Source organism: Gallinula chloropus (assembly GCF_964237585.1).
Source record: "Gallinula chloropus genome assembly, chromosome: 5".
In the NCBI taxonomy this organism is placed as follows: Eukaryota; Metazoa; Chordata; class Aves; order Gruiformes; family Rallidae; genus Gallinula; species Gallinula chloropus.
The window spans coordinates 71405431-71420990 of record NC_140090.1 but is presented as its reverse complement, the minus strand read 5'-3'; the positions used below and the strand labels follow the sequence as shown (position 1 = coordinate 71420990).

Genomic DNA, 15560 nt, shown 5'->3' with positions numbered 1-15560 from the left:
AAGTCAGGCATCCTAGCATCAAGCACCAGTCCCTTATGTCATGCTCTCAAAATGCTCCTGAAAGAAACTGCTGTGCCCTGACAGAGCCATGTCCCTGCTTGGGTCCTGCCCGAGCACGACAAACCGCGACCCCTCTGCAGATGCTGAGCCCCATAACAAGACTGGGGCAGCCTGGAGGATGGAGCAGAGGATCTGCCCTCCAGGAAAGCCTTTTCCCTGCACTACAGGACCAGATCAGCACTCAAGTGGGAGGTGTATTTGAAACACTATGCATTGACAAATAATTGCTTGCACAAAAAGGCTCTGAGACACACAAATCTAAGGACAAACAAATAGCCCACTGACAAATAACCAGCCTGACAGTCAGTCCCTTGCTATCAGATGCACAAATAATGATTTCTTTATTTAACCACTGTTTCGCCCTTTCCAACACTTACTGTGCTGTGCACTTCTGCTTTCCAGGCAGCTTGCATCCCTGAAGCCCAGATCCACATGCTGCTGGGGAGGAAATGTTCAGTCCTGGCTCCATCTGCAGATACAAAGAAATGCTTCCAGGAAGAGGAGGCACAAGGCACAAGATCTATTTCGCAGGTTGTCACCCAAATCAGAAGGAAATCTAGAAGATAATGATACAGGTGATGAGCCCCATCCCATTGTGGAAGATGTGCCAGGGGTGAGTTCAATTCATTAACGCAGCAGAAAATTAACCACTTTTTTCCTGCTGTACTAATTTTTCTGCCAGATCAGTGACCTGAATCAGCACAGAGAGGGTCCTACAGGTGCCAGTGCTTGCATAGATAAATGGCAGGATCTTAAAGCTCGGATTTAAAAGGCAAGTTTAGTGAACAGTAGGCAGCAAGTAGATGATCTTACCCCATTTATGATACTCTTAGCCCATAAAACCGGTGAGACAGGGATTGTACTTCAGCATCTCCATGCACTTCTTGATCTGTACATGCACCTGTAGAAAACAGAATGTATAATACAGCTGGAGTAAAATACGTGGCTTCTCCCAGAAGTCTGCTTAACACCTGCTGGGTTATCTCTAGCTGAAGTACAAGCTACTATCATTTTCTGCTCCTTTTGTTACAGCCAAGTCCACTAGACACAGAGATCCTCCAGCCTTCACAGGGGATGCCTGGCCTCTCTGGGATCTGCTTAACACCTGGCAGGGCTGTGCTAAGCCTGGTCTCCTGCCTGCCAAGGAAACTGGCTGGCAGAGTCCTCTGCAAACACTCTCTCATAGGTGCTGTACTTGCTGACAGAGGGAGAGAACTGCCTCGAAGATGCACATAGGAGAGGAGGCTGGCTTTTCAAAACCTGCTCAACACACTCACACAGCAGCGCCAGGCTGGCCCAGGGTGGATGCCACGGCCACGTGGCTGGTTGCATCGGAAACCCAGCCAGCAGCTTCCTCAATCCCATTTAGCCTGGCTCATTTGGGAATGAGTCACAGCCTTGGCCATGGCTTTCCCCTTTTCCAGAGAGCATGCACATTTGTCACTTGCTGATGCTATGCTTAGAGATTTTCTTTTCCTTGCCCTTTTTTTTTGTCTTTACGAGATGGTGAAGCATATGGTGCATCACTGCCTGACCAGCTGGCAGCTCCCTGTGCCTGTGGGAATTACTGCATCCAATGCTTTTAGAGCAGGTATTTGTACTACTTTTACCTGCCACTCTCCAGAGTGATTAATTCCTGCTTTCAGGATTTTATTTTTACCAGATTACAAAGATCACCTTGCTTTAAATCCACTCTATCTCCTGGAAACATGTCAGGAAGGGTAGTATGGGTTGTGTTGTGTCTTCTTCGACTATTATTACATATTAAAGGAAGATTAATTATAATGACTCTGCTTGTGGAGCAGTGAAAGGACTTTCAGTTCCCTTAATTTAAGGTACTTAAGACTACTCCTCCTGTCATGTCCTGTGTTTGGATTTTTTTTCTTAAGTCATTTTTCCTTCTGGAGAAGCCTGCTGGGTAACAGCCCTGGAGCTGCAGGCTCACAGCTGCAGACCTGCTCTCCCTCAACCAGTACTTCAAAAACATCACCTAGAAAGGACAACTGCCAAAGTGTGCAGCCCCTAGAAAGAACGTTAGGTGCTTCCTCCAGGTCCAGAACTGGCTTGAGCAGAGATATACATGGGCAATTCAACACAGGCAGGGGAATCCAAAATGACCCTCTGCCAGGTAAAAAGTCATAAAGAACAAATATAAGAGAGTGAAGAACATGTACGTATAGGCTTGTCTGATACTGAAATGATATAATATATATTCTTGTACTGCATGATCTATAGGATATTTCAATAGGGTTTCAGTGTCTGGAAACAAAACTCCAACAGAATAGTTTTCCAGTACTTCCAATGTGGCACATTCTTGCTCCTACAAGGTTCCCACACCCAGTATCCTACAGCTCAATCAGAAAGGATGGTGAATTTACTTCAAACCTTCTGTTTCTCAATACATTCTAATACTGGCATCTATAGGCTTCTGCTCATCTTTATAAAACAAAAAAAAAACCTAATGAAAATGTGAAAGTCGCCTAAGCACAGCCATTATACTTGGCTGCTTGCCATGTTAGACAGAAAGGGACTCAGAAGGGAAGACTTGAGCATTGCAGTCACACTAACAGGAGGTATCTGTCCAAGGTGTAAGCCTCCCTGAAGACAACAGCAATACATCATTGGTAATTTAATCTATTTCATCACTCGTTTGGCATTCCTCACAGCCACTGGCAGAGAGTTCCAAAGGACTCAGCGCTGACCCAATTCTTCCCCTGTCTGTATCAGTGGTAGCATGCCAATCAAGGACAAAGTAGGAAGGAAAGCTTTGGAAAATGCTATCACACAAATGGAAAACCATGGAAAATTCCTAGTTTAGGTTGATTTCAAAAGTTGCCCAAAAATGTAATGTCAGCAAGCTATCAAATTCTGATGAAAAGCAGAAAAAAATTCCTACCTGATGGAAGAAGAATATATATAAATATATATACTGAAAAGTCACTGAGATATAGTAGCTTCCAAGTCAGTTACTGCCAATAAAACTGGTGCAGTTGACTGCAGAGTATCCAGGATATGTTATTTTATTTGTTGATATTAAAGAAGAAAAAAAAGTCCAACAAATTGGGAGCATGATACAGAGAGAAACTTCCTGGGTCATAAAGTCCAGACTTCTAGTATCCCAGGCACCACATAATTGACTCCTTTTCATCTGAGTTATCTCTGGCCTTCTAGATTGATGTGGAAAAAATGTAAAACAGGAGAAGCAATTCTAGCAATCAGAAAATAAAAAATGGCATGTTTTCTTCTGTATCATAAACAAAGCCACTTTAGCAGTGGGAGCAGCTGCAAACACAGAAACCTGTACAATAGATAAGGCAAAGTCTGAAGTGTACTGCAAGGTTTGTGAAAATGTATGTTGTAGTCTTAATACACCTTTATCACAGGAGTAGCAGAAGGTCTCCTGGACAGAGGCACTGAAGGAGAGAGTCATGGGCTGAGGGGGCTGTTTGGTACCTCACTCCAACTATGGTCTGGGATTTCTCCCCCACCTGCCTGATGGGATGTGAACACTCTCCACTTACAGAGGAATGATCTTGGGTTCAGTCCACAGTGGTGAAACACTAAGTTTAATGTAACCAGACTTCCACTGGCAGAGATGGGAACACAGCTGTATCCTGCAGGGTTAAACCATGTGTCTGGCAGAATAGGTCCAGAGCTACTCATTCACTGCTTTTGTCAAGTGATTTAACATCTATTGCAGCAGGCATCATCATCCACTTCCTTCTCCTGCAGTGTCCACTAAGCTGCAGGGTTGTGTTTCCATTCAGTCTTCTTGCCTTCATCACCTATAACTCTGTGCAAACAGATTTGGGAGCTTGGCTCTCCTTCAGCAGATGTGAAAATCAGAATCTGGTCTGTCTCTTGCTGATGAGCTGGTGTGTGTGAAAGGAGGCACTGATTATATTGTTGTATGTGAAGAAAAGCCCAATATCCTACACCAGAAGGAGGTTCAAAGCTCTGAAACCCAATGAAGAAGAGTTCCCAAACTAGAGAAGGCAGATGGGTCCTATACTTCACCCTTTGTCATGTTTATAGTAACCTGGGAAATTTCCTGGGGAGCTTCCCAAGACTGAGGGCCTGACCCTCCATATGTATTAAATCAACTCTAAATAACACTTAGGCAATGAGGTGCTTATAAATAAAGTGCTGCAAAATGAAGCTTAAATACTGTCAGTTGGTGGTGAAGGCAAAAAAAAAGGTCTCTTGGGACTAACTCCCAGATCACATTGTCATTCAAGAAGCAAACCTTGTCTTTCAAAAACCAGCCTCCAGATTTTTCTGTGAATCCACTACACAACAGCAACAAGGACCTGATGCAATAGGACATAGAAGTCTATTTCAGGCTGTGAGCTGTTGGTCAGTCCTGCCGATGCTCAAGATTCCTCCTGCCCACTAACAGCTATGCCTGTGGAAAGGCAGCTCCTGGGACTGTGAGCTTGTGCCCAGCCACAGGGGCAAGACCAAGGCCAGTTCTGTGGCCCTCTCCCTGCTCCCTGGAACAGGAATGGCAGGCTCTAATGCTTGATCTCTCTGTCATGAAGCAGTGGCCTTGATTTCCCAAAGACTCCTGCTAATAATAATACCAGGCTGTGCACCTGATAATAGGGATTTGTCTTGAATATTGCTTGACATGTTTAGAGGCAGAGAATGAAAAAGCTGGCGAGTATATTAATAACCTTGATCTCTTCACTGTAGGAGGAAGAAGTTCATGTGAAGCTTTCTGCTTCATAAAGCCCTTCCAAACCTATGCACAGGAAAAGAGAAAAGGCTATTTTTAAATACATCATATTCTTAAAGAGAATCTTGCCTGGAATAGACTGAGCTTTGGAAACCATTGTCTAATTTCAGCCTAATAGATAAAGCATTGCTTTGGGCTTTATGAACACTGGAGTCCGGTGTCTTTGCAATAAACTTTGCACTGCTTGGGGCTTTTGATGAGAATTCATTTCCATAAGTTGTTCCTGTTAAGCTGGTGGGTCCATGTGGGAGCTGGCAGTGTCTGCTTTCCAGCCCACGGGGGAGATGAGAATCAGCCCCATGTCTTTTACAGGAAGGGAACGAAAGGGAGAAGCACTAGCAAACTACATGAGGCAGAGGGAATTGATTGCAACCAGCCAGATATAATTACATTGTGGAGGACATTTAATATTTCATCTTGATCTTTCCTGTATCAGGAGAGTAAAGAAAATCACCATGCAAGGGAGAGAGAGGCTGCAACTTCTCTTGATTTGAATTGTAAATTCCCACAAGCAAAACCACAAGTTACTTTCAGACAATCTGTACTGCTGTTGCCTGAATGTATGTGACCCAGATTGCAGGGAGAACCAGAAAGCCACTCCACCTGCTTGGAAACAACAGTGGCACTAAGCCACCATGGCAGGTCCCCAGCACAGCAGGTATTTAATCCAATTGTACTAATGAATTTCTCTCGTCCCTTCACTCCTGGGTAGCGACAGACGTCCTGGCACAGGGTGCTCTGGTTAACCACTGCAAGGAGGAAAGAGCTTTACATCCCACAACCTTAAATGGCTCCATCCTTAAAGCAGGCCTTTCCAACAGCACAGCACAGGTTTTAGTTATGACTGGTGTAAGTAATGTGCGACCATGTGGGAAGAGAGCTACCGCTCAAGAAAGTTTACAGTATTGAAAGGAAAAGATGAAAAGGTAAACAGAGACCCTGGACCAAGGTCATACAGAAAAATAAGAGGTAGGCCAAGAACAAGGATGGTCACTATACTAATGGCGTATACATACATACACAAGGCAGCCCATCCCATGCTAATCCACCAAAAAAAGCACACCAAATCGCAGTGAAATCCCCACCCAACTTCCATGGCCTTCTACTTCTGTTGCCTGACCCCCCAGAAAACAGGCCATACCTTTATTGTAATGGGAGAAAGACAGAAGCAGCACCTAGCAGGAACAGGGAGGAGTAAAGTGAGGACAAGGCGTTAGTGAGCATCTCAACACACCAAAAAAATATCTCCTTATTATTCTGACTGGACCACCTTGTCTAGAAGTTTGTTCTCCTACCACTGAAATGCAACTCTCTGAGGGGGACCAGAGCTGGCTCAAGCCACAGCTCATATCAGGGAGGGAACAATTGCCCCAAGAGCTCTATCTTTCCTGCAGCCTAAAGCTGCCGAACCCTGCTCCGTTTGCCTTGATGACTTGCACTCTCACTCAGTTCGCTGTGATCCAGCTCTACATGTTAATTATCATAAAAGAGGGGGAGATTTACTCACGGCTCCAGATGATTAATCAGCTAGTCAGGCATAACACCACCCATGCTATTGTAACTGTAGTCAAATAATAATGTTATATACACCACAATCATAGCTGTCATCAAACACCAGAGGAGCCTGGCAATACAAGCAATGTCGTCTCTTCACAGTCTTCACAACCCAAAATTATCTACAATCTGGGGTAAGTTCTTAAAGGCGGCTCATGAGATAAGGTGTCAGTACACAGAAAAACTAGAAACATACCAGTGATGGACTTCAAGACAAAAGAGGTTTTACACACAGCATGTGATCACAAGGGTGGGAATCTCTTTTTATCTGTGGTTTTCCTGAGTATAGTAGACAGGAGCTGGTCCCAAGGCCAGCACACTGCAAAATGTTATCATAAGCACTACCCTGCTCCCCACTGCCTGGACTCACTTCCCCAGCCCTGAGCACCCTAGGGCACAAGGGGGGGAAGCAGACCCTAACCTAACCGCCTTATGGAGAAGAGAAGATAAGAGGAAAGCCAAGCTCACTCCATGCACCCAAAACCTGCTCTCAATAGTGTCAACCACAAAGGGCTGGAGCAGTGATCTGGAAAGAGAAGCTGGTTTTCTTGGCCGATGGCTCTCTCAAAATACACCTCACCATTCCTTTTGTTGTCTACTCTGGTTTTGGAACAGCCTGTCAACAGCCAAGACAGAGAATTTGAGAGAATTTACTGGCTTTGCATCCTTCTTTATAGCTCTTCCTGGCTAGCTGGGCGTGTACCCTAACCCTTAGATAACATCAGTAATTCTCCATGCACTGGCCCTCTTATCTCACTGCCCTTGTCGCTTAACTTACCGCAGTGAAACGTCCCCATTAAATTTTCTGTTAGCCTTATTCAGATCTCAGACCAAAAAAGGGAAGAGATGACTCCCAGATCCTACTCCCCAGAAGCCACTATGTGCATATTTTGCCCCCCATTCTCCATTTCATACAGAAGCAATTTGTCCTCCAACTTTCTAAACTAGCAGCTTCTGACAAGAGATTGGAGCATGGGATCCTGAAGCTGGGCTGCAACCAAGAGCAATTTTCACTAGCTGTATATTCACAGTATCACAGTGATCACAGTGTGTATTTACTGGAGGCAGCAGATGAGAAAGACCCCAGGCCAGGTCCTGCACAAATATACTGACCAATAATGCTGTTCCCAAAGCCATACACACACAGAGTAAGCAAAGGCACTGTCCACCCAGCAGCCTCAACCCTCAGCCCCTCAGAGTCCAAAGCTGCTTTAAAACCACTTGTGCACTCACAGAAAGGTCTTAAACTCATTATAAATCTCCACCAAGCCCCTGAGCTCCATCTTTACCACTCAGGACAGGCTAGACAAAGAATATTTGGCTATCAATCAAACTCACAGAACTAAATTTTACATCCTAGCACTGAAATCCAAAAGCTTAATGATGCAGCCAGAGCCCAGAAGATAAGATATAACATAGAAGCAGCATGAGAACTTAAAGTCATTACTCCAGCTGTAAAAAAAGTGCCTTTTTTTCCCCCCCCCAGTACATATTTTGCCCAAGGCTGGTATTGTTTGCTTGTTGAGCAGCTCTTTGGTGGTCTGCAGGAAGCTGATCGGTCTTCTCAGTGGGGCAGTTTTAGTTCAGAAGGGATAATTTAAGACAAAGGCTATCAGCCTGTTGTCCAGCTTACCATAAGTGGCTGAGCCTGCTCGGGGGCTGCCTTCCAGTGGAATGAGTAGCTGCTTGACACAGACATCTTTTCTCAGCTAAGTAATGAGCTGTATTGATTTTCCTCAAAAAGAAAATTGGACTTTTACAAACAACACAACAAGCTGCTTGAGTCAGGATGTTGCTGAAATGATCTTGTGACCACCACGGGCTCTTGTGCTTATCATTACAGAGAAAGGGAAAAAAAAGAGTCTGCAGGTTTCTTCTGCAAGGGCAGGTTGTACCAATAAAAAAAATCTCCCTTCAAGTACATTGGGCAAGTACCAGACTAACATGCCCTGCAGGGACTGCTGACATTCACCCTTGTGGAAAACAGCTGCCCTAAGTCTGCAGCAAGAGCCCACATCTCTCTCCATGAGGTCTCTCTGCAGGGATCATGTGAACGGTCTCACCGCTGGCTGGACACTTCTCCAGAAAGCAGCTCAGAGCTACTTCATTTGGACCACCCAAGAGCCATCTGGTACCTCATCACTGTCAGTCTGGGCAACATAATTCTACGGGCAGAACCCCTAAAAATGTCTCTCTCCTCTTTCCCAAGCATTTGAGTATTTTTGACCTTCCAAGGAAGTCTCATCATATGGCAGAGTCCGTGGGGTTGTTCTGTCTGCTTAAACCAGGCTATTCAGGTCTGGACAGCAAAGGTTTAGTACTTACATCCTAAAGCTTAACATAATTATCTCTAATCTCCATTCCAGTTCCCATACTTATTGAATGTTCTTGAAACTGACCTGACAGGAGAAAAAGATTCAGCCAATTTCTAAGCTGTCAATGGAATTGATTCCTGCCTTCGTACCTCTCAAAGGTCCCAGTGGCCTTGCAGCTCTTTTGACCTTTCTAAAGGATACAGGCCACCAACACTAAAGTTTTAGGTTGGCTGGGAACTGCCTCTTTTTCCTCCAGCACACAGGGAATTCCTGCTGCTGCCATCACAGTCACTGAGGCAGGACTGGAGCTGCTCCCCATCCATTGTGGAGATCATGATACCCACATACGGTGCTGAGTGAACCCTTGTTCAGCACTGAGCCCCCCCCATTGCTGCAGCTGCACAATTGCATCAATGGTGTGAAGAGAGCATCATCCTGTGGGCCATGGAGGAGTGCAGGGCTCTCCTCTCCCACTCTCTCCTCCTCTCCTTCCACCACCCATCCACTGTGGGTACTTTTGGCCCATCTTTGCGGTCACGCTCACCAAGGCACAGTGGCTCCTCAGCACAGTATGCTCAAGCTGCAGGGCACTGCATTTACAGAGCTGAGCCCCAAAACTCCTCCCCTGAAAAGAGGAACAGCCCTACAGGAATGAAACAGGGGTGTTGCAGTTCCTACAGCTAAGCCACCAACTTCTCCTTAGTTTCCTGCAGCAAGGGAAGGAGCAGAGGGACAGCAGCTCAGGGAGGAGCTGCTCCTCAGGTACAAAACACAGAGCCACACACCCAGCCCCTGGCTGTGTGCACCAGCACATTCTGGCTTCTCCAGACTCCCCATCCCCTTGCGCTGCTTCTCATTTGCTGGGGCAGAGCATCCATCTCCCATACAGAAGTTGCCACTGGGCTCTCTGGTTGGAAAGGATGGGTCAGTAGTAAATTTCCATCCTCTCCCCAGAAGGGCATCTGAAGAGCAGAGCATCTGAAAGAAGAAACACAACCATGACATGACAGGCAGTCTCACATGGTCAGGCTGCCCCCAGAAACCCAACCCCAGCAGGGTTTGCATAATGCCCCAGCCCCCCCAGGGCTGCCACGTCCTCAGGCAGCAATGTAAGTGCAACCTCCAATTCCCAGCTTCATGCTCCAAGTCCCCCAGGAGGCACTGCCAGTGCCACAGCGGGCAGGAGGGCAGTGGGGGGGTATTCCCTCGACATCCCACTCCCAAGGCTTTGCCATCCACTGCAGTCTCATACACCCACAGTTTCCAATGGCCCCAAAAGGCATCAGGACACCCACACAGCCACCAGCTCTCCAGCAAAGCAGAAGGCATCTTCAACCTCACACTCAGCTGCAATGGGGCAATATCCAAGAGCCTGACTGGTAAATGCCACGACATCCAATTACTCTTTACAGCTTGATTCAGAGATCAAAAGACACCTGATTCTGTCTTAAATTATATCAGTGGACTCTGGAATTACATCTTTACGGCAATAATTGCTCTGATCAGGCATGGACACCTGTAGAAATCCACTAGGCAAAAAAAATAGCCCTAGCCAATGTTTGCAAAATTAGAAAACTAAAGAAAAAAAATCAACAGCAGTAAGCTCAGCAGGGACTAGAAGTGTTAATTTTGTGTTGGTAAATGGGAATTACAAGAAAACGGAAAATAAATAAAAATGCAAATTCAAAGTCATAAAAAAGTGCAATTAAATGAAGTAGCTGACATACTTTCCTGTATCAGAAAGGAATGCAATTATAATCACAAAATAGGCTTTTCTAATGTTTTTCATATCAGTCATTTTTGTGTTTTATTTAGTGCTTTATAAAATATGGAGAAATAGTACAATCTCTCCAGTAAACCAACGTCTTATTATTTAGTTTTAAAGACATGAGGGGAAGAAAGATTTACCAAACCTCCAGCTTATAAAACAATATAACGTTTTCCTTCCTAACAGGATAAAGAAAGATCACGACAGTAAACTGTGAACTTGCCAGCACTGGGAATGGTCAGCAAGATGCTCTTGCCAAATATGATGATGCGTTAGAAAAAGCTATATCTGAGCTAGGTTTGAACAAAATAGCTTTGGTGACAGGCATAAGGAAGATGGGGACCACGTTCTTGCAATAGCTCAGCTCCCAGCCACCTGCCTGACCCAGCTCCTGCACGGTGCGTTGTCCCCAGGTACCAGCAACAATTTGGTGTGCCCATCCCAGTCAGTAGTTGTGGCTGAACAGCATGTGGAAAGAGGGGTGAAGGACTGAGAGGTGATCACTAGCTCAGGGTAAAGTATGATAATCCCATTTTTCCCAATGATTCCTTGTTTACAGTTCATCTTTCCTTTAGTACCGACCGTGTGTGTTTGGTGATGAATGAGCTTCTTTTGATCCTGTTCAGGGAAGTAACAGGAGATCTCTAAAGCTCAGTGTCACACTGCCTTTTCCAGGAAGGAAAAAAAAAATCCAGTCAACAAATTTTGCTCCCTGCCTTAATTTTGAGATGCTTTATGTCACTTGACCACCTTCACACAACACCTGACCTCCTTTCTATAAACAGAATAAATGCAGCAAAATCTCTCCTTCCCCCCTTGCTATCAGCCCTTTAGTAATTCTGCAGAATTAGCCTGAATGCTCTGATTATTTTCCACTTGCATTAATCATGGCCAAATCATGCCAGTGGAGGAAAATGCACAGCCTGCTGTTCCCTCTCAGCACCCTCCTCTCACCCTGCTCTCAGAATAGTCTCAGCCTGGAGGGCATCCTGTCAGTGTGATTAACAGCGTGAAGTGGGGAAGGGAAGGAGATGGGAAGATGAAGGAAAAAGACCTTTCCTTAAAAGTTAGACGTGGCTTTTGGCTTATCACAGCAAGCAAGCAAAACCTTGAGAGCATCCTGCGCTTGCTGCCATGAGCTTCCTCAGCTCATGAAATCCAGACAAGTGCATGAGTAACTGCTGTCATCTTCCACAGTCTTGTCCCAGTCCCTGTCCCAAGCTCCACTCCAAACTTACATGTACAAACATTTGGTGCATGAGAAATATCTGCCAAGCTTTCCTGTTTTTCAGCTGTGGCTGGGCTTATCAAAATATTCAGTAAAGGATTAATAATTTATGAAGAGCTGCAAATGGGTCAACCTAGTGCCATAGATTTGATTGGAGCTCACTGTAGCAAAAGGTAGGAGGAAAGCAGACCATTCCTTGACTGGATTTCTATATCCCAACTTTACAACTCTACAGAGCAAGCATTTGCCTCGGAGGTGGCCAGGAGGTTCCTGTCACCACCAATCAAAAGAAAAAGGGTGCTTAGAGTGATTCAACTTGCCAATTCAACCAGGTTGAATCCACTGAGCCCTGGACACATCACCAAGGAGGTTCCTAGACCACCTTTTCTGGAAGCCTTGAAAGACCATTACCTGCTTGGCCTGGATTCTGGAGACAAAATGAAACAGCATATGTCTAATTTAGAGCTGTGAATGTCACATTTCAGGCTTGATTTGGCCATCACCACTCTCTGCAGGGAGGCAGCTTGTGCTACCAAGCAAGGAGAGAAACAGAAGCTCTGATCCTCAGCCTGTAAACTCCTCCAGAGAGGATCCCTGCTGCTGGCTCTCCTCCACAGCAGCTGCTGCGTCACAACAGTAGGTTCTGCCAGGAAGATTTTTCCTTTTTCCTTTTCTTTTGCCAAAATCTTTGAGGACACTGTCACTTTAAAGAAAAAAAATTGCATCAGATAGGAGACAACCTGGCTGAAGGATTGGGTGACAAGGCCAGGAAGCAAGCAGTTCGTGCTGGGCTACTTCCAGGTGCATCCCGGTCATGCCACACATTAATAAGCTGCGACAGGCATAAAGATGGGCAAAGGTTTGGCTGCCAAGCCAGCTGCTTCATACATAGAGACAGTCACTGAGAACCTCAGGAGCACGTGTCTAGTCCCTGACTTTTCAGAGCAAGGCTACACAGTAGGGACCCAGAAGGGGGGTAACCCAGAGTTCAAATAGAAAGCTTTCAAGGGCTGTTAATGCAGCTGAACACGCAGAAACACGCGCGCTTCGCGTCCCGCAGCTAAAAGGTTAAGGTGCCAGTGCACGTCTGAGCACCCAGTACATAATGTCTGAGCTCTTCCCAGGCAAGCGTGAAAGTCTCTCCTCCTGCTGGGAGTGTCTGAGAGAGGTGAAGGCAAGGCAAGGCCGTGCAGAAGTGTGCTTTGCTGGAAGATCTTCCACTTCCTCCAGCCTGGAAAGCCAGATCCTGCTAAGTCTTTGCAGGTGCGGTCCACATGCGGCATCCCAGCTGCTTAACGCTGGAAGGGCTGCATCCTACACCTGCTGAAAAGTTTGCACTGTGAGGTGGATCGGGCCAGCAGCAGGTATGCAACATGGCCTGAAATCTCAGGCTTGTGATGGTTCTGTTCTCTGGGAACAGAGACATGCAGCAATCTGCTGTGACAGCAGGTGGCTTGAGGAGTATTTACCGAAAGATGGATTTTCCTCCCCATCATGCCCAGAGCAACGCAGCCGGGCAAAACAAATCCATCACAAACATTACACAGTGACAGTACCAAAACATGGCACAAGAAAAGCACCTTCTGGTGCTGTTTTGTTGGTTTTTTTGGGGAGGGCGTCCCAGCTGGGTTCTGAAAAGCTCCCAGCACTCCCAGCAGTTATTTGATCGGTTTAAAACAGCTAAAGGAAATATTGCAGCTTCCTTCCTGTGACAGTGATCAGGCATGTTTTGCCTTTTCTTGAAGTCACCCAGTGTGATGGGATGTTCCAGTTTACAGGGTCTGTTTAAGTCCCATGAAGGTTAATGTGTTCCTGGGCAAGCCATCTTGGAGACCAGCCTAACAGGCAGCAGCAGATATGTGCCTTGCACCTTCTTGCAAGTTGAAGAGTTTGTGTTGCCCACTATACTTAGCCCAAGGGACTTGGTAGACCTGAGTGCCTGGCCCTCTCTGGGCCACCTTACATCTCTCTTAGTCTTAGGCATCTCACCGAAGGATTTGTGTAATGAGCTAACAAAGGTGATAAAAGCTGAGGTCCCTAGAAATCCCCTTGAGAAATGTACCTGACACCCACTGGCCTTTTCCATTAGATCATGCATCGCTGACTGCTGATGTGATCTTGACCTCTCGGTCCCATCATGACATCATCTGCACTTTCACACAGGGAGAGGAAGATGAACTGAATCCCATCAAGCAGGTCAGAGAGAAAATTTTACCTCCACAAACATACTCTGTTCTGTACCTCTGAAAGCCTCCAGTGCTCCCCCATGTAAAAGTTCTGCAGGCTGGTGGCCGTGGTGCTTTCCCACCACTGCAATCACCACAAACTCTGTTCATAAAGGTAACAGGCAGGCAGGACTTTCCCTGACACACTGTGTAAAGATGAGGTGGCATCAGGCAGGGCTGGAGAAGCGTGCACTCTGTGGGGTGCATGTTCCTGTACCACTGCCCTCGGTGGAATGCTCTCATCAGTACATTTCAAACAAAACACGTTCAGGTTTGTCAGATCCAAAGGAAAAAAAAATAATCCCCCTGTAAGCTTTTAGAGGGAAGGCCAGAGGATTGCTGGATCACTGCTTGGAAAGGGCAAGGTTGGAGCAGAGCTTAATATTAGATTAGATGGAAAACACTCCAAAACCACTTGTATGCTGTCTGAGTTAGTACCAAAGGGTACCCTGCAGGTTTTCAATCATTCGCAGGGCTTGGCACCAGCATCGACATTTGCAACCTGAACTCACTTTGAACATAGTGTTCCCAGCAGCTGCTGCAGCTACTGGCTTAAGAAAGAAACTGCTTGAGAGGCTGAGGCAAAGGCACGTGTGTAAAGCAGAGAAACCCACCTCGTTGCTTCTGCAAGATTTTCAGGAACAGAGCACTGGACACCAGAGAGGCAAGGATGCGAAACAGGCCCTTAAACTGTTGAATGGAAACAGCTCTGACACAGCCTCTCTTGCCATTCCTTCTTCTCATTCCTTGATATTGTTCCTGCTTCTGCTTAAAACCTAAAATATTTTTTTAAAAAAACAGAAGTTAACAGTGTGTGACTCCTTTTCTTGAGCATGTAAATACCATGGCGTATGGGAACCCGTGGCTATCTGCATGCCGTTCTCCTGATTCGTAGAAACTCTTACATACTCTCAAAAATCTTCCCAGAACTACGACTGAAGATGGTTGCCAACACAGCAAAGCAGATCAGCAGCCCGTGGGCAAATGCTGCTGCTCACATCCACGTTTCCCTCCAAAGCTGGTAGCTTTGGATTCTACACAGCCTGGTTCCTGACGTGCCTCAGAGAGCCTGCAAGCACAGCTCCTGTCTCCAGTGAGAGGTCCCCATCCCTCCTCCTCTGAGATGACAGGCTGCATTAAACCGTTCAGAATCACATTTGGTTCTCATTTTCTAACAGACATCCAAGATAATATTTTTAGAAGAAGCTATACTGGTATTTGCAAAAAATAGCCTACTTCGCTTTTATCCCAAATGGGGTCTTTTCCAAGTCTCTTTTCCTACTTTAGTCATATCTTTAAAGCTGTTTGCATTAAACAATCCAATTCCAGAAGTGCACTAATCAGACTCTCTTTGGGCTCCTACTGCACATGCCTTTCTCTGTGTCACAAGGCAAAAGCAGTCAGCTTAGCCATAACCTATTTCCCTTCCCCAGGAGAGAAACCCCCAGTCCAAGAGCCATACGTGGGTGATGGCAGGTTCATTCAGCCTTTGCACAGTGCCACTGATGTCCATGCATTAAGAGGAGGTTCCTAAGACCTGCCCACCACCACGGGGAGCCTGCCCTTACCAGTCCCTCAAAGTTAAAAGATGCAGATCAACAGCATGGTGCAATCCATCGGCCAGAAAAGAACCATCCAGATAGGCTGGCTTGGCCAGGTGCTGACCTGCCTG

The 15560-nt window shown here is 46.1% G+C and overlaps 1 long non-coding RNA gene across 1 annotated transcript; it reads right to left on the bottom strand.

Annotated features, from left to right (window-relative positions):
* Positions 1 to 523: 523 nt before the first annotated feature.
* LOC311192953 lies at positions 524 to 14767 on the bottom strand. The gene is made up of 3 exons (XR_014617363.1): positions 14503 to 14767; positions 874 to 961; positions 524 to 616 (listed from the first exon to the last, which is right to left on the bottom strand). It is a non-coding gene; the product is annotated as an uncharacterized lncRNA (long non-coding RNA).
* Positions 14768 to 15560: the final 793 nt, after the last annotated feature.